This window comes from Chiloscyllium punctatum, chromosome 3 (assembly GCF_047496795.1).
Source record: "Chiloscyllium punctatum isolate Juve2018m chromosome 3, sChiPun1.3, whole genome shotgun sequence".
Taxonomy (NCBI): domain Eukaryota; kingdom Metazoa; phylum Chordata; class Chondrichthyes; order Orectolobiformes; family Hemiscylliidae; genus Chiloscyllium; species Chiloscyllium punctatum.
Window position 1 is genome coordinate 82434757 of NC_092741.1, and position 20179 is coordinate 82454935.

General features: G+C 41.4%; 1 protein-coding gene across 3 annotated transcripts in view; it reads right to left on the bottom strand.

Annotated features, from left to right (window-relative positions):
• The window catches only part of cep85l (centrosomal protein 85, like), a 304765-nt gene that overhangs the window by 154373 nt on the left and 130213 nt on the right, over nucleotides 1-20179 (bottom strand). The window lies entirely within an intron of this gene.

Genomic DNA, 20179 nt, shown 5'->3' on the forward strand with positions numbered 1-20179 from the left:
ATTTGGTTATATTTCTTTCCATTTATTATAAGGTGCAGACAACACCACCAAGACCACATTCCTAGTTATCAAATAATGACAGATATTCTACCACTGCATTCCTTTTGCTAATGGATTCTTGTGATGGTTACTAATCATTGTTAATATGAAAATTAAATGCAACATATATGAAGGGACAGAAATTAGGATCAAATAGAAAATGTGTGACCTTTTCAAATGGCACTCTTATCAGAACTGAAAATATAGTCTGGGATTGAGTTATGCCATTTCTCAGCTTTGTTTTCATCAATTTATGGGATGTGGTGTTGTTAGCTGAGCCAGCATTTATTGTCCATCCTTAGCTGCCCATGAGAAGGTGATGGTGAGCTGCCTTCTTGAACCAATGCAGTCCAGGTGCTGTAGGTAGATCCAGAATGCCCATAGGGAGATAATTTGTCTAGACTTATCTAGAAACTCCCTACAAACTCTGTAATCGGCAGAACCTCTGCATATGCTTCAAAAGGTCATGTACTTAAGAGAGAACAATATTGGTTGGGGTTGCTTAATGGAAGGAGTTGCCTGTCCTCAGCCTGGACACAGATTTGAGGCAGTAGATAAATCTGGCAGAAAGGGGCTACATCAATCTGCTGAAGGGCATCTATGAAACTCTCATGAGAATCCACAGGATGATTTAGACTTTTAATAAAAGTGAAATAAAACTCTGATAAAGGGTTGGCCCTGCTTTAAAAGTGATACGGTGGGGGGCTGGTTTGTTGTATATCATTCCAGAAGACACAACTGCAGCTGTCAAATTATTCCTTATGCGCGGACTGCTGAGGACCATGTGACACAGGTTCCCTCGGAAATAAACACCTCTACTTGCAAACTCCACTTGAATCCGTGCTTAAAATCTGACTCTGACACTTGTGCCAGGGTGCGCCATTCCACTGGGATCTACGATCCATATATTCTGGGAGTTTCTAATATGATTTACAATTTCACTGGTTTGTAATATTATATTGATGCACAAAAACAAATTAATGTCCATAAGAACCGAAGAATGAAGCATTCAGTTGAGGCCAGCCATGACAACATCCACACTCTGTTGGACTTGCTAATTCCGAACTGAAAGAATCCCTTGAATTAGCATCTGTTCAAACCCCGTGACTTTGTGAGCAAAAAATGTCAAATAGAATAAGCCTAAACAGTATTAGATTTTAAAAAGAAGGAGGCTTTCTCTGTTGAAATGCTCCATTGTACAGTAAACAAAAGGCCCAGTTTCTACATTTCTCTTTACAACTTCTGACATTTATCTTGCACTTGTTAAGACAAGGGAAGTCTATGCATGGGAATAGAACACCTTTCTACTTTTGCCATCCAATGTCACCAAAGAATCTGGGCCAATAGTAGTGCAGGCAAATGCCAAGAAAAGCTGCCCTCTACTCCATTCAACAATACCATTTAGCCTTAGACTCCGATTGTAAACGTGGAATCTCAGATATCTTTATGTTCTCGTTTTGATTCAAAAGCTCTGAGCTATAATATGAGCAATGCTGTACCTTTGTCTATTATTAACAGGAAGCTTGGTTGAGACTTCTTGAACCTACATCCATAAACACCATGTGGCATATTCCCTTCCACTGAGCTTACCATCTATTTAAATTTAGATTTCAAAAATGAAAAAATGCATTCTAACCATTTTAGCATCCAATAATGGATTACCTTTCAATAATGTTGTGGGCACATGTTACAGGGTAAATAGTTGTCTGGGTACATACTTGGTCTACATTTAAGCACTGCACAAGGAGTGCTTGACCTGACAGAGATGCCTATGTTCTGACACAAAGTGGTCATGGGGCTTGTTCAGAGTGAGCTCCATTTACAGCTAATACTTTAAGGCAACTTGCTTCAGGCAAGGCATCAATATAACACTGTCTAACTCACAGGTTATAGCCCTCTGGTAAGTTCAAGGAGGGAGAGCTGTAGCAGGCTAATTGGAGACTCAAGAGATTGGGATATGGCTAGGCGTAGAGGCAGAGGCTGGTGGACAGGGGTGGTGTCAGAAGAAAAAGAAAAAAAAACATCGTTGCAGTCCAATCAGCACGCCTGTGTTGTAAAATGGCGTTACAATCTGGAAGTGTTAAGAATAATGCTTTGCTACACCCAGTGTGATGATATCATACAGACCTGATGTCAGGATATCTTAGGGAGATGTTCAAGAGAGAATGATGTAGCATCTTGGTCCTCCTCATGGTCTTCTGTACAACATAGCACTGTAATTTATTATTAGTTATTGACATCCAATAAATGATGGTCTATACAGGACTAGAGCCTTTTCATTATAGACTACTAACTGGTTTTCCATCACCACACCAGACAAAATGAGCCTTGCAGATTCCCACCTTAATAGAGGATGGTGACAGCAAAGCTACTGCATAGTGAGCGATAGTGCAGATAGTCTCATACAACATGCTGGACATGGTGACAATTGCGCATATAACAACCTGCATCTCCAAGATTCACAAGGAGGTGATTTTAAAAAAAATAATAATTTGAAAGCATACATTTTGTTATGCACTGAGGAATCCTGACCCGATGATTGCTGTACTTATCACTAATTCATTTCAACGAGCGTTAGGCCCCAGTAGCAAATTCTTGGGTGTAAAACCAGATACTGACAAAGGAGACACATAAACCTTTCAGTGGAACCAGCACTGGTACAGATTACACAAAGGCCAACCCACTGTTCAAAGCTTTACACAATGTTTATGTCAGGTAGGCAGCCTCAATTTAAACCAACTTTTTATCCTATTATGTATCTAAAAACAAAACAAGGCTGGAATTTATAAAGAAACCTATCCCAACTCACAAAAATGATCACCAAGTACTTCATACACAGCAAATAACTTTAACTTCAGTGGTTGTAGTTCTGCAACAATAAGTTACTAAAATTAATCTGCTTTCACTGGTATTGGTTCAAGGATTGGCATCAGGCAAAATTCTAATAATAGGTTACAACTACATTTGTAATTAACCATCATGCTTTTTTTCTGCTCTGCTGAGTTGGATGCATTATCCAACGAAACCTTAAACACTTACATACATATTTCTCAAAGGTCAACTTTAAATACTGAAGCCGAAGTGTCAGAAATCAAAATGTTCTTGGGTGGTGATTAGAGGCGGAGTCTGAAGGGATCAATGGTCCCACAAACTCAGATCAAGAAAGACGCATAAAATAACTTTGATATTCTTCCAAAGCCAACTGCCTCCATTTTGTCCTGCCCCAATGCAAAAAAACTAAAGTGAATATAAATTATCCAAAGATCATTAGACTGTATGCTATTTAAAAGTTGCAAGTCCTGAATGACCCAAATACAAAAACTTTGCTCCGAATCCTTGCAACTCCACTTCCTCAAAACATTTGACATGTTTTTTGACACCACTCAAGGCAAGGAAAAAAAATCACTTCCCAGAAAAAGTTAAACTATTTTCAGATAACCCCAAATTTAGAGCTTCCCAAAATAATTCCAAATGGGGTCAAAAGCCAATATTTTGGGATGACAAAATCTGAGGCAGTAAATAGCTGTCATATGGAGCTCTGACTGAGTGAACAGCTGTGAGACAGATTTGAATTCACACATTTATTTGAAACTATGGACAAAATGGAACTTTAAGGTCCAGCTCCTGTAAAAGTATAAAAATGTGGTAGGCCTCACATGCTTATAGGAAATAATGAAATCTCCATGTCATTCTTTCCAAATATATCCTCCCAAAACACAGCCTCTCCAAGCCACATCTACAGTACACTTGAGGGGTCACAAAAATGTTCAGTACTAAAAAAGAGTTCTGATCGGAAAGAATTGGGAATTCTGCCCTAATTCTTAAACTCTAGCTGTTTAATGCAATTACAATTGATGCTTATGACCACAACATGCCACATCCATCACCTATGTAGCTCATATTTGAAAGACTGCATTAGCAGAATGACTTGGTTTATTTGTTCATGGTGTGAATATTGTTGGCAACACCAGTGTTTGTTCTCTGTTGTATAAGACAATAGTTCTGAAAGAGCTAAAGTTGAAGTTGCACTGAACTCCAGTGAGTCTGATGATGTTACATGGTCTTGCCTGGGGAATCAGTCCACCTTGAATAAGATCTTAATGGGACAGAAGTATCATCGATAGCCCCTGCTAGTCTAATTATGCCTAACTAATCAATGTAACTTGTACCAATCACTATCATGTAATAAGCTCATTATGTTATCTAAGACAAATGCATTTTTTTTTGTTTAGACTCACCAGTGATCTTTTGACCACCACTGATTTTAAGGCAGGCTCTTAGATTCAGCACAGAAAGGAAGATTGATGGCACGCAATCAACTTGGTGTCCAATATGATATCCCCCATCCCGAACTGTTCTTAAGAAGCTGGTGGTGAGCCATCTTCTTGAAGTGCTGCAGTCCATGTGGTGCATTTACACCCAGAATGCTGTTAGCATGGAGGTTCCAGGAGTTTGACTCAACAACAGTGAAGGAATGATGAGACAGTTCCAAATCCATTTGGTAAATGATTAGAACTTGATGCACAGTTCAGGCAGGTGGGTCGGCCCGTCTCAAATAGTCAGTCAATCACAGACAGTACAGTACAGGAGGCTATTTGGCCCATTGTCCAGTGCTAGATTGAGCTGAAAATGTGTTGCTGGAAAAGCGCAGCAGGTCAGGCAGCATCCAAGGAACAGGAGAATCGACATTTCGGGCATAAGCCCTTCTTCAGGAATGCAAGGGCTTTTGCCTGAAACATCGATTCCATGCTCTAACTATACCATGTGACACCTCGCTTCATTCTCCTCACAACAACCAAACCAGTGGAAATTTATTGACACATGAACACCATCTATAATTTTAGAGACTTATTTTATGCCCCTCAACAGTCTGGAAAAGAACTTCGGTAGAGTCTTCAACCCATCCTCCTCCCCCTCCTCTAACCAAAAAAGGTTCTGTATGCTGATTCGGTAAGATTACTCATTTTTTCAATAGTCTCTTTGGGAATTATTCAAAATAGTGGGAGTGGATGTTAGGGCAGTTGCATGCTCTGTAGGATGTGGGAGGTAAAGGTCACCACTAGCTTCCCCAGTGATTTCATCTGCAGGAAGTGCACCCAACTCCAGCTCCTTAGAAACCGCATTAGGGAATGGGAGCTGGAGCTGGAGCTGAACGAATTTTGGATCATTCGGGAGGCAGCGGGAGTTAATTGAGAAGGGTTACAGGGAGCTCGTCTCACCTCAGCTACAGGAAAAGGGTAGATGGGTTACGGTCAGCAGACGGAAAGGTAACAGGCAGACAGCACAGGGATTCCCTGTGGCCGTTCCCCTCAATAATAAGTATACCGTTTTGGATACAGGTCAGGGGGATGACCCACCAGGGAAAGCCATAGTGGCCAGGTTTCTGGGATTGAGCCTGGCTATGTGGCTCAGAAGGGAAGAGGGAAGAATAGAAAAGCACTAGTTGTAAGAGGCTCAGTAGTTAGGGGAACGGACAGGAGATTGTGTGGTAACAAACAGGATTCCTGGAATTTATGTTGCCTTCCAGGTGCCAGGGTCTGGGATGTCTCTGACTGACCCTACAAGATTCTGAAGGGGGAGGGGGAGCAGCCAGAAGTCATGGTGCACATCGGCACCAAAGACATAGCTAGGAAAAGGGATCAGGATCTAAAAAGTGATTTCAGGGAGTTAAGTTGGAAGCTAAAGCGCAGGACCAGCAGAATAGTAATCTCAGGATTACTGAGGCAAGGAACAGGGAGCGAGCATAGCTGAACACGTGGCTACAGGACTTGTGCAGAAGGGAGGGCTTCATATCTGTAGATCATTGGGGTTCCTTCTGGGGAAGCTGGGACCTGTACATGAAGAGCGGGTTGCACTTAAGCTGGAGGGGCACAATGTCCTGGGCAAGAGATTTGCTAGAGCACTTTGGGAGGGTTTAAAACTAGTTTGGCAGGGTGATGGGAACCAGAGCTACAGATCAGAGGAGAGGGTAGTTGTTGAACGGGCAGAAACAGAATGCAGAGAGTCTATCAGGAAGGATACACAGTTGATAGGGCAAAGGGATAGGTTAAAGTGTGGCTGTTTCAATGCAAGGAGTTTAAGGAATAAGAGTGATGAACTTACAGCATGAATCAGTACTAGGAACTATGGTGTTGTGGCCATAACAGAGACATGGATTTCACAGGGGCAGGAATGGTTACTGGATGTTCCAGGGTTTTGGGCTTTTAAAAAGGGGTGGGGGGAAGGGTAAAAGAGGAGCGGGAGTAGCTTTGTTAATTAGACAGTGCACCACAGGCTGCAGGAAAGGTGATTGTTGAGGAGGCTTTGTCTACTGAGTCAGTAGTGGTGGAAGTCTGTAACAGGAAAGGAGCAATCACTTTCCATAGATCCCCCAAAAGCAGCAGAGAGATGGAAGAACAGATTGGACAGCAGATCTTGAAACGGTGCAGATGGAACAGAGTTGTTGTTATGGGTGACTTCAACTTCCCCAATATTGATTGGAACCTCCTTAGTGTAAATAGTCTGGATGGAGCTGATTTTGTCAGATGTGTCCAGAAAAGATTTCTGACTCAATACGTAGATAAGTCGACTAGGAGGGATGCTATATTGGATTTGGTGCGAGGCAACGAGACAGGTGTCAGATCTCTCGGTGGGAGGGCATTGCGGTGACAGTGACCACAACTGGCTCACCTTTACCACAGCCATGGTATAAATTGGGACAATTGTTCTATGGGAAAGGCACAACAGAAGTATGGAGGCTGTTAAAGGAGCACTTGTTGGGAGTGTTGGATAACTTTGTCCCACTGAGACAGGCAAAGAATGGGAAGGTAAAAGGGCCTTGGTTGAGGAGAGAAAAAGAGCTTCTCATCAGGAGGAAGAAGGAAGCTTCTTTAAGGTTGAGGAAGCAAGGATCGGGCACAGTTTTAAAGGATTACGGGCTAGCTCAGAAAGAACTCAAAAATGGACTGAGGAGAACTAAAAGCGTGCATAAAAAAGCTTTAGTGGGAAAGATTAGGGAAAACCCCAAAGGTGTTCTACACACATGAGGAATAAGATAATGATCAGAGAGAGGGTAGTGACGATCAGGGATAGTGAAGGGAACTTGTGCCTAGAGTCTGAAGAGGTAGGGGAGGCTCCACATGAGTTTTTTATTTGAGTACTCACAAGATAGAAGGACCTTGCTGATCGTGAGAACACCTGATGGACCAGGTTAATAGACTTGAACAGACTGATATTAAGAAAGTGGATGTGTTGGAAATTCTGAGAAGCATCAAGATTGATAAGTCCCCTGACCCGAATCAGATATATCCAAGGTTACTATGGGAAGCAAGGAATGAGATTGCTGCACCTCTGACAATGATCTTTGCACCCTCACTCTCCATGGGGATAGTACTGGATGATTGAAGGTGAATGTTGTTCCTCTGTTCAAGAAAGGGAATCAGGAAATCCTTGGGAATTACAGACTGTCTATGGTAAGCAAGGTACTGTAAAGGATTCAGAGACATAGGATTTATGACTATTTGGAAAAACATAGTTTGATTAAAGATAATCAACATGGCTTTGTGAGGGGCAGGTCATGCCTCACAAGCCTTATTGGGTTCTTTGAGGATGTGACGAGACAAGTTGATGAAAGTCGAGCAGTGGATGTGGTGAATATGGCTTTCAGTAAGGCATTTGATAAGGTTCCCCTTGGTTGGCTCATTCAGAAGTTAGGAGGTATGCGATACAGGGAAATTTGGCTGTCTGGATACATAATTGGCTGGCTGAAAGAAGAGTGAGTGGTAGTGAATGGAAACTATTCCGTCTGGAGGGCGGTGACCAGTAGTGTCCCGCAGGGATCTGTTCTTCGGCCTCAGCTCTTCATAGGTTTTATAAATGACATGGATGAAGAAGTGGAAGGGTGGGTTAGTAAGTTTGCTGATGACACAAAGGTCGGTGGTGTTGTAGATAGTGGCTGTTGCAGGCAACAAACAGATATTGACAGGATGCAGAGCTGGGCTGAGAAGTGGCAGATTGAGTTCAACCTGGATAGATGTGAAGTGATGCATTTTGGAAAGTCAAATTTGAATGCTGAATACAAAATTAAAGACAGGATTCTTGGCAGTGTGGAGAAACAACGGAATCTTGGGGTCCATATACACAGATTCTTCAAAGTTGCCGCCCAAGTTGGTAGGGTTGCTATGAAGGCATATAGTGTTTTGGCTTTCATTAACAGGAGGATTGAGTTTAAGAGCGGTGAGGTTTTGCTACAGCTCTATAAAACCCTGGTTAGACCACACTTGGATTATTGTGTCCAGTTCTGGTCACTTCATTATAGAAAGGATGTAGATGCTTTCGAGAGCATGCAGAGATTTACCCAGATGCTGCCTGGATTGGAGGGCATGTCTTTATGAAGAGAGGTTGAGTGAGCTAGAGTGTTTCACACTGGAGAGAAGAATGAAGAGGGGTGGCTTGATAGAGGTGTACAAGATAATGAGAGGCATAGATCGGGTAGATAGTGAGAGACCTTTTCGCAGGGCAGAAATGGCTGTCAGAAGGGGTCATAATTGTAAAAGCAAAGTATAGGTGAGATGTCAGAAGTAGGTTCTTTACAAAGAGGGTAGTGGGTGCATAGAATGCACTGCCAATGGTGGTAGTAGAGTCAGAGACATTAGGGACATTTAAGCGACTGCTGGACAAGCACATGGTCAGCAGTAAATTGAGGGGTGTGTAGGTTAGGTTGATCTTAGATTAAGATAACTGCTTGGCACAACATAGTGGACCAGAGGGCCTGTCCTGTGCTGTACTGTTCTATGTTCTAAGTTTTAACACCTAATTTGTAGAGTTTTCTTTGTAAACTCAAAAGCCACTTTCCTGGTATCATTTTAGTAAACATACACTCTGCTTCCCTTTGGTGAAAGTTGTCTTTTTTAGTCAAGTGGTAATCACACTCACAAAACAGAGTTAACACTTCAAATCCAGTGATCCTTTGTCAAAATGTAAGGTCACTGTACTCAGAACATTAACTCCGTTTTAACTCTCTACAGAAGTTGTCAAGTCTGCCAAATTTCTCCAACACTTCCTGTTTTTGTTTCAGGTTTTTCAATATCCATAGTTGTTTTAGTATTAACTACATATTTCTTTACAGGCCCTAAAGATCACGTAGAGATAATATCAATTTGACACCTGATTGTGCAACAAATTTATTGCTGCACATGTCAGTCAATAAGTTGGTTCTTCAAATAATCCTTTCACGTAATAGATAATAAATTTTTCACTTTAACCTTTCAGGCAAAAGTATTCTCTCCTTCTACTTCACAGATTATAATTGATGATTTAATTTTGGTCTGTGATGATGGAACTTCCAGTCACCCATCAGAAATTTCACTCTATGTCATAGACAGATCTATCTTCTTTACTAGGTTTAACAAAATGGAATGGCCTGACAGCTCCACTGATTTACATTCCATTAACATCACTGGCCGGAGAAGCAGCATCTAATAAATAAGTCCCTGCTGAGTTCAGCTGAAACATGGTTGCTAAGGAAGGAGACAAACAAAAATTACTGCATTGAAAAGGACTTGTTCAAATGGCATTAGTTTAGTGTCTGAATGTAGGTCATCATTTCTACTTTACTATTAACAATTATGCAGTTACTATTATACAGCATTCACCAAACCTTACTTTGTCCACCATAGTTGGGAAGGTATGCCATTTTACAAAAAATGTCGATCATTTTTTCCCCAAAGTTCCTTCCCTTATTAGAAAGCAAATATTATCTCTCTCATGCTGATAGTTAGAAAGCTGTTTGCGATAAATGGTGCAAACGGGAGTAAGTGAGGGAATGCCTAACAGTTTAATGTCTGGTTCTGATGTCCAGTAAAAGACGATCTAGAGGGGCAGAAATACTTTGCCCTTTCGCTTTTCAGTTAAGGGAACATAAGTCGAGAGTGTGGTGCTGGAAAAGCACAGCAGGTCAGGCAGCATCAGAGTAGCAGGAGAATCAACGTTTTGGGCATAAGCCCTTCATCAGGAATGAGGCTTATGGGCCGGGGAGCATTTAAAGAAACATGCTTGACCTTTCATTCCAATCACCCTCTAGACATGGCTGAAACTGCTGCCAGTACCTTTCCCTCAGAGCAGGCCTCCTTCATTACAGGCTATCCATTTGGTGTCACAAGCTCTGAGGGAGCAATACAACAGCTTTCCACTGAGCTAACTGGTTGTTCTTTCAGTGTACTAAATGGCCATTTAGCACTGCCCTTTCATTGGCTAAAAGAAGATTTATGCGGATGTGGAGATAATTGGTGATTGCGTGCTGTATCAAATAGTAATGTAGTTCTGGGATTGATGTTGAGGCATTGTCTACATTACAAGTTCATGCATGGCTCTGAGGGCCCATCAGAATCTTCTAATCTACTGGGCACCCCTCCAGCCAGCTCAACAACCCAATCGCCTCCAATTAACAACTGCCTAACCTGCTGAACAACTTTTCCCTCCACTCATCAACTCTTTCTCCTCCCCTCCTGCACCCCACTCTCCCACTGGGGCTGTACAAATTTTCAAGCATTAAAATGGGGTCATGGTGCGAAGAGATTTGGGAAGCACCTCAGGATTTCTCCCAGCCCTATGGTTGTAACTGCTGCAAGGTCAATGTGAACATTGCTTTTGTAACTCTGGAGCATACAAGTGGGAAGGCCCCCGAGGAAATTGTCAGCATCTGGATTCATTCCCTGTTCACTGACAGCTTCATTGCGATATATGAACATGTTACCCTAAGTACAGCAAGCTGGTGATTATGACAAAACCACTAGGTTGTAAATTCTTAGCCATCCATAATTTATGAAATTGAGTTTGATAAATCAATACCTAGCTGTAGGCTCACGCCAAAGAAATGAACCTTCTTGTTCCTTCAAAAAACAAAACAGACTAATTAATGTCCTTCAAGGATGGAAGGTTAGCACCACGAATAGCTGACTGTATACGTGATGCTAGTCCTAAACTAGAATATTGACAATATTAATGTACTCTAGACCTGAAAGAAAATTTCAAAGTTTGCAGATGATAAACCTGGAAGAATTGTAAACTGTGAGGAGAACATGCAGAACTCCGGATATACAAGTTAGTAGACCGGAAGATAGGTGGCCAGTGAGGTTTTATGCAGCAAAGTGTGAGGTGCTGCATTTTGGTAGAAAGAACATTGAAAGACAATTTAAAACATGGGGTATAATTCTAAGGGAGTGTAGGAGCAGAGGGGCTGGGTGGTAAAATGCACAGATCATTCAAGGTGGCAGGAGAGGTAGAGAGAACAGTCAGTAATGCACAGTATGCACAGTTTTATTAATAGGGGCACAGAGTACAAGAGCAAGGAGGTGATTTTAAATTTGTATAAGCCACTTGTTAGATCTCAGATTGAATATTATGTACGGTTCTGTGTGTCACATTATAGTAAGCATGTGACTGCACTGGGAAGAGTGCATGAGTGACTTACAAGAATGGTTCCAGGAATGAGAAACCTCTCTATGTGGATAAATTGAAGAAGTTAGGACTGTTGTGCTTGGAGAGAAGGCAGCTAAGAGATTTGATGAAAGTTTTCAAAATCATGAGAGGGTTGGGTAGAGTACGTAGGGGGAGAAGCTGATCCCAATCACAGAGGACACATGAACAAGAAGGGAAAGATTCATGTGATCTGCAAAAAAAAGCAAGGGTGAAGTGAGGAAGAACACTTTTACTCAGCGAGTAACTAGTATTTGGAATGCATTGGCTAGAATTGAGGTGGAGGCAGGTTCAGTTGAGACAATCAAAAGGGCATTGGGTGACTATGTGGGTAAAAAATAACAGAGAAGGGTGTGGAGAAAAAAAAAACAGGCAATTAGCGGTGGTAATGATGCTAATTTAACCAGCTGGAGTATATACAATGGGCCAAATGGCCTCCTTCTGCACCATAACACTTTGTAATTCTATGGAATTGCTGCCATGTCAATGGAAACAAAAGCTTTGCCACAAGTTAATTAATACCGATTGGCTGTTAAATGGTTGTTATGCGAGCTGGCCACTTAGAGTCATAGAGATGTACAGCATGGAAACAGACCCTTCAGTCCAACCCGTCCATGCCGACCAGATATCCCAACCCAATCTAGTCCCACCTGCCAGCACCCGGCCCATATCCCTCCAAACCCTTCCTATTCATATACCCATCCAGACATCTTTTAAATGTTGCAATTGTACCAGCTCCACCACTTCCTCTGGCAGCTCATTCCATACATTTACTACCCTCTGCTTGAAAAAGTTGCCCCTTAGGTCTCTTTTATATCTTTCCCCTCTCACCCTAAACCTATGTCTGCTAGTTCTGGATTCCCCGACCCCAGGGAAAATACTTTGTCTATTTATCCTATCCAGGCCCCTCATAATTTTGTAAACCTCTATAAGGTCACCCTTCAACCTCTGACGCTCCAGGGAAAACAGCCCCAGCCTATTCAGCCTCTCCCTGTAGCTCAAATCCTCCAACCCTGGCAACATCCTTGTGAATTTTTTCTGAACCCTTTCAAGTTTCATAACATCTTTCCGATAGGAAGGAGACCAGATATGCACGCAATATTCCAACAGTGGCCTAACCAATGTCCTGTGCAGCCGCAACATGACCTCCCAACTCCTGTACTGAGTACTCTGACCAATAAAAAAAAGCATATCAAACGCATTCTTCACTATCCTATGGAACTGCAACTCCACTTTTAAGGAGCTATGAACCTGCACTCCAAGGTCTCTTTGCTCAGCAACACTCCCTAGGAACTTACCATTAAGTGTATAAGTCCTGCTAAGATTTGCTTTCCCAAAATGCAGCACCTCGCATTTATCCAAATTAAACTCCATCTGCCACTTCTCAGCCCATTGGCCCATCTGGTCAAAATCCTGTTGTAACCTGAGGTAACCTTCTTCGCTGTCCACTACACCTCCAATTTTGGTGTCATCTGCAAACTTACTAACTGTACCTCTTATGCTCGCATCCAAATCATTTATGTAAATGCCAGAAAGTAGAGGACTCAGCACCGATCCTTGTGGCACTCCACTTGTCACAGGCCTCCAGTCTGAAAGGGGAGACAGGGGAACAAGCACCCTGCTTCCATTTAAAATTTAGCCCCTCTGTGCTTTCTTTGAAAAATAATGCCCATAACAAATTTCTATATGTAAGTTGTCTTTAACTCATTTATGATGATTACAATAAAGGATTACTTAAGAACCTACTGTTTTTCAGTTCCAAGATAAAACAAATCTTATTTATTTTGATGATTTTAGTGATATAAATATCTAAGACCAATATCTATCATATTAAAAATGCTGAATAAGTTGCAACATCTTTCAAAATTCACCATTGTTTATTACACAACATTGTGGAACTGTATCTGCAGTATGAGTTATGCCAGCAGGCAGCACTATTAATGGCTGATTTCCACATTAAATCTCTCTTGGTAACTTTAAGCATGCAAGTTGTTATTGAAGTTTAATTCTTTTTTGCAAGCCATCATGTATTTCCACATATTGGCCACCTAGTGGCTCTAAACACTGTGAGCAACAACACAGGAAACAAACATCAGGTCATGGAAGCTGGGAACAGCTGCAGTACAGCTTAAAGGAAAATCCATCATCAGTCTTCACAACACAAAACTGGTCAGGAACCGCAGTCACCCTAGCACAACACCGTCCACAGAGAGACTAAACTTTGTGCGTTAGCCTCAACATGGCAAGAGAGAAGCTAGTTTAAGTCAAAGAGATGGTTGCATTAATGTCAGGAAATGAGTAATTCAAAAGCCCAGGTTAATGCCCTGTAGTTGTGGATTTAAATCCCACTATGGCAGGTTGTAGAATTTAAATCCAGTTCATAATATCTAGAATAGCTAACAAGCGGTTTATACAAATTCCACATCACCTCCTTGCTCTTGTAATCCATGCCCCTATTAACAAAGCCTGTATTTTACTGACTGCTTTCTCTATTATAAAGCTTGGTAATTGCACAAGCAAATTATGAATTTTATATGTATCTTTTTCTCACTAAAAAGGAAGGAAATCTACCACCCTTTCCTAACTTCATATCGACAGCATTGTGGTTGACTTTTATCTACTCTCTGAAATAACTGATGAAGGAGCAAGAACTCCAAATAAACTTGCTGGACTATAACCTGGTGTTGTATGATTTTTAACTTTCTACACCCCAGTCCAATGCCGGCATGTCCAAATCATAACTACGTGTAATTAGTTCACGGTAATTAGGGACATTTACCAAATACTGACCTTGCCAATGATACCACATCCTATTTAAGAATGAGAAAATAACAATAATTTCAAATCACGGGAATACAGAAGCAGACTCAGGTACTACGACTAACAGCTGTGCTGCGACTTTAAAATAAACAGCAAACTTTGTTTGAACTGGCACCGTGTCAACCGGCACACTCAACAAACCAACAAAATGTATACACTTCAAATACTGCGATCTATTAAGGCGCCCGAGTATTTAAACACTAAATAAAGTATAACAGCAATGTGTATACACCCTGCATTACATTTCTATTACTTACTGTGTTTTTACATTTATTTCAGAAGGTCTGTTGAGATTTTTAAATGGATTTTTTTGAGAGATATTGACATCTTGAAGCTTCACTTGGTCAGGGTTCACTGCAGTAACACGTACGTCATGATTATCCAGAATATTGGATCAACTGGCACATAGCTGGTCCCATAGATGGCAATTAAATTTTTAAAATTGCTGTATTAGTAAATTTGAAGAGTGTGACTATTAAGGTGTCATGTAAAACACCACGAAGCAATGTGTTTCAACTTTGTGCATCTTGCCAAAATCAAGGCAAATTATTGTTCTAGTAAGAGTGCAGCTTAGCCCAGTAAACATCAGCAACTGTTGCAATGGCGGTCCCATGGGCCAGCAATCTGGTCAGAATTGCCACTCTGTAGGCTGGTTGTTCTGCTGCAGGGAGGCAACCTCACCATCAACAAAATCATCTCCTCAAAAGGAGATGTAGTGTACTAAACACTTCTATCTAATCCAGGTGTACACCTTATGATCCTCATTAACAAGGAGAAAGCAGCAAGGGCAGAATTCAGAAAGTGGCAGTCCATTTTACTGCTTAACACAGACTTCAAAACTTTGTCTAAGCCAATGACAATTGGACCAAGTCTGCTGTGGAATTGGTAATGCAACCGAATCAGTCCTGCCCAAATTTGTTAAAAAGACTTGCGGTAGCTAACCACAACTCAGGATAACGGGATCTCACATGTATATCACATCTTTAAGGTGATAAAATATACCATGAAACAAAATATGATGTTGAACCACATGAAGAAATATTTAGACAGATGACCAAAAGCTTGAACAAAGTGATGCATTTTAAAGAGGGGCTTAAAGAAAGAAAGTGAACCACTGAGAAAAAGGGAGTGAATCCTAGAGTTAAATGTCAAAATAGGTGAAAGCACAGACACCTGCCTCATCACCGTGAATTAGGAAAAGTTATTTGATAGAATATCACTCCCATACAAAATAGAAATGCTCTCCAAAATAGTGTAGTGGTGGATGCCTAAGCTCGGATCCAAGACTTCCTATTGACATAAAGAGCATGGCTTTAGGCAAATTTCTCTATGTGGTTGCAGAGAAAGAGAAACTGAAAGTAAGTTGATAACTGCAGGCATCTATAAAAAAGCCTGTAAGATAAAGCCCTGTGCATATCTGATGTCTGGTCACTTCTCTGCATATCTCCAAGCGATAAAACATGATAACTAGATACAAGGATAAAGAATGGTATAAATTTATGGGGTCCAGCATCTTTCCTTTTTTTAACTGAGAGATCTATTCTTACAATGTGATCAATGGATTTTAGAGTTCAAGACACACTTGCTTATGACAGATATTGATGATCCGTAGAAAGCAGCAATCCACAAAGAGATGATTTTCATCTATTGCCTCAGTACTGGAAGTCACCAAGTATTTAAGCAGGTCTTAAAAGATATGCTTAAGTTTGAAATAGCAGTAAATGATCTCAAATATATATTGGACAAATGAAAACTGCGATGATCAAATAATATGCATTGCACCAGAATAAAGCAAAATGGTGAGCCTGTTAAATAGCCAAAACAAATCTTTCATGTTTGATTTGAAGAGGTTAGACAGTAATGCACCTTCTGTTTCAGGGTCACTGACACAGCTAGCCCAACCAGAACATATGCAAGAGTTATGGACAAAGAGACCTCAGCAGACTCATCAATATTCACCAGTCTGATATTCTCAGAAATATGCACAAGTTATGGAAGTGCACATCGATTCATTATATGTTATTCTTAGGGCTAAATGGATCAAAGGGTATGGAGAGAAAGTGAAACCAGGGTACTGAATTAAATGATCAGCCTTCAATAGAGTCTGATATTGGACAATGTGTACAACCTTTAGATGGATAAGAGTGCCATTTCTCATCAATGTCATCTTTCTACATCATGTCTCACAAACTTGATTGAGTTTTTGAGGATGTAGCAAAGAGGATTGATGAGGGCAGAGTGGTAGATGTGATTTATATGGACTTCAGTAAGGCATTCAACAAGGTTCCCCATGGAAGACTGATTAGCAAGGTTAGATCTCACGGAATACAGGGAGAATTGGCCATTTGAATACAGAACTGGCTCAAAGGTATAAGACAGAGGAGGGTTGTTTTTCAGACTGGAGGCCTGTGACCAGTGGAGTGCCACAAGGATAAGTGCTTGGACCTCAACCTTTTGTCATTTACATAAATGATTTGGATGTGAGTATAAGAGGTACAGTTAGTAAGTTTGCAGATGACACCAAAATTGGAGGTGTAGTGGACAGCGAAGAGGGTTGCCTCAGATTACAACAGGATCTGGACCAGATGGGCCAATGGGCTGAGAAGTGGCAGATGGAGTTTAATTCAGATAAATGCAAGGTGCTGCATTTTGGGAAAGCAAATCTTAGCAGGACCTATACACTTAATGGTAAGGTCCTAGGGAGTGTTGCTGAACAAAGAGACCTTGGAGTGCAGGTTCATAGCTCCATGAAAGTGGAGTCGCAGGTAGATAGGATAGTGAAGAAGGTGTTTGGTATGCTTTCCTTTATTGGTCAGAGTATTGAGTACAGGAGTTGGGAGGTCATGTTGCAGCTGCACAGGACATTGGTTAGGCCACTGTTGGAATATTGCATGCAGTTCTGGTCTCCTTCCGATCGGAAAGATGTTGTGAAACTTGAAAGGGTTCAGAAAAGATTTACAAGGATGTTGCCAGGGTTGGAGGATTTGAGCTATAGGGAGAGGCTGAACAGGCTGAGGCTGTTTTCCCTGGAGCGTCGGAGGCTGAGGGTGACCTTATAGATGTTTATAAAATTATGAGGGACATGGATAGGATAAATAGACAAAGTCTTTTCCCTGGGATCAGGGAGTCCAGAACTAGAGGGCATAGGTTTAGGGTGAGAGGGGAAAGATATAAAAGAGACCTAAGGGGCAACTTTTTCATGCAGAGGAAGTGGTGGAGGCTAGTAGACTTGCAACATTTAAGAGGGATTTGGATGGGTATATGAATAGGAAGGGTTTGGAGGGATATGGGCTCGGTGCTGGCAGGTGGGACTAGATTGGGTTGGGATATCTGGTTGGCATGGATGGGTTGGACTGAAGGGTCTGTTTCCATGCTGTCCATTTCTATGACTCTAAGTGGGCAAGCATACACATTTGAACAGCAAGAGTCCCGAGCCTGTGGAATTCTCTGCCACCATAAGTCATTGAATGTTTTCAAGAATGTGTTTGATACTGTTCTCAATGATAAAGAGATCAAAGGGACAAAGTGGGAAAAAAATATTGAGTTGGATGATTGGCCATGATCGTACTGAAGGGTTGAGCTGACTTAAAGGGCTGAGTGACCTACTCTTGCTCCTATTTTTGATCATCTCTACCTCAAGCCCAGCTCAAGGGTAAAAGTGTGACACAGTTATAACTGAGTCACTTCGCAAAAGTGTGCGGGTTGTCGAAGATGAGGAATTGAGCAGTTCGACGTGGGAAGGAAACTTCCCAGCAAGTGAAATACAACATGCATATAGTAACACAGATGGTAAAACACCAGGTCACATTCAAGGCATGATCAGTCAAAACTACTTGCTCTCACTCCGCATCAATGTTGGCACAAATAATATCTACACTGAGCAACAAATTCTACCAAAGCACCTTCTCCTCACTCTTGCAACAGGCACTTGTCAAGCTTATAATGATGTGATTATTCCAGTTTGTGGAACAAACTTTATTAAAGTGCTACAAAATGTTCAGCAGACAAGTTCAAACTCTACATAGCCAAAGGCAGAAGCTTGGCTTCAAGCATGAAGACCCCACCACAGCACACATGAGTGTTTTGGATTGCAGTAACTATTCCAAACAATTTCCTTCCTTATTTATTTGTGGAGATTAAGCCAGTACTGCAATATCCCCTGTATTGACATGTCAGTTCCACCACCTCCACAAAAACGAGACAGTTGATATTTGAAGTCAATGTCAATGTATCACATGAGCTGAAATGACTCAAAGTGAACAGTATCATTGAGTGATTCAAGTCATCCATAAAAATATCAAACCTAGTCACTGCACTGCTCAAAAATGATGAATCATATACTGTGTGTTAACCTGAAGGCCGTCAACAAAGCAATCATTCTTGGGCATGTATCTATTTTCTATGATCCAAGAATAATCAGCATTGTTTCATAATTGCACAGTCTACATGATGCTTGAAGTTTAATGGAGCTATCTCCAGGGATCACTTTTGGAGCAAAGCCAATGTCTTACAGCTTTCCAATTCACAAGCATGTGCTTCAGCACCACATCCCTATGGATTAAATTTAGCACCGCACTCATTCCAGAAAATTACTTCTTCAGTCTTTTCAGAGGTTGTGGGGAAGAAATCACTGTCCAACTCCTTTGGAACTATGCATTTGCAAAGATCATTTGAGAAAAGATGCAATGGTTTTCAGTGAGATTCATCCTCAGCAACCCTGTAACAGAAGCTCTGTGGACTCTGAAACACACATTAACTGTTGCTAAAGGTTATTAATTTGGTGGAAAATGCTCTTTGATCTGACCAAACCTCATTGTTCTTTCAGTGATCTTTCTCTAGACATCCTGAAGTCTAGAGAACTTCACGATGAGAAGAACTTCCATGATGAGAAGAAATTTGAGCATTTGATGACGGGAAAGTTGAGATCATTCATCTTACTGAAGCTTTAGCCTGAAAAGAAGATTTTGGAATGAGAGAAGGGGTAGTTTCAGTTACCTAATCACAGCTCCAGCAGGAAAAGTGGAAATGAAAGTTCAGTTCACCAAAAAGAATGCTCTTGTGCAGTGAAGAAGAACTTTATGGTTTCAGGCCAGGTCTCATCCCTCACACTGGCAAGAGAATGATCGGAGGCCCTGAGGGAAATGAAGGAGTTCAGTAATCTTCTGCTGCTCCTCTCTAGAGAGAGTAAAATAGGAGGACCATCATGACTTGACACCCCACAGAAAGTAGGTAAAAACAATGACCGCAGATGCTGGAAACCAGATTCTGGATTAGTGGTGCTGGAAGAGCACAGCAGTTCAGGCAGCATCTGAGGAGCAGTAAAATCAACGTTTCGGGCAAAAGCTCTTCATCAGGAATAAAGGCAGAGAGCCTGAAGCATGGAGAGATAAGCTAGAGGAGGGTGGGGTGGGAAGAAAGTAGCATAGAGTACAATAGGTGCATGGGGGAGGGGATGAAGGTGATAGGTCAGGGAGGAGGGTGGAATGGATAGGTGGAAAAGAAGACAGGCAGGTAGGACAAGTCATGGGGACAGAGCTGAGCTGGAAGTTTGGAACTAGGGTGAGGTGGGGGAAGGGAAAATCTGGAATTTGGAACCCCACAGAAAGTGAAATTCAGAGGGATAGAATAGGATAAAAATATCAGCACAATGAAGAAATACTCCCTGGGGCCAAAAGCTAACTCTCCAAGCTTGTTTCAGATTCTCCACGAAGGAATAACCTCCCAGACCTAACTGCATATAACCCAGGAAAAAAAAATCATAGGAACATGAAGACATTGTGATTTTGCTTTCAATTCTCTTTGAACATTTTCATTAGGGTACATCACAAAAAAAAAACTGGGGATAGAAAAAGCAATGTTTGGCTTT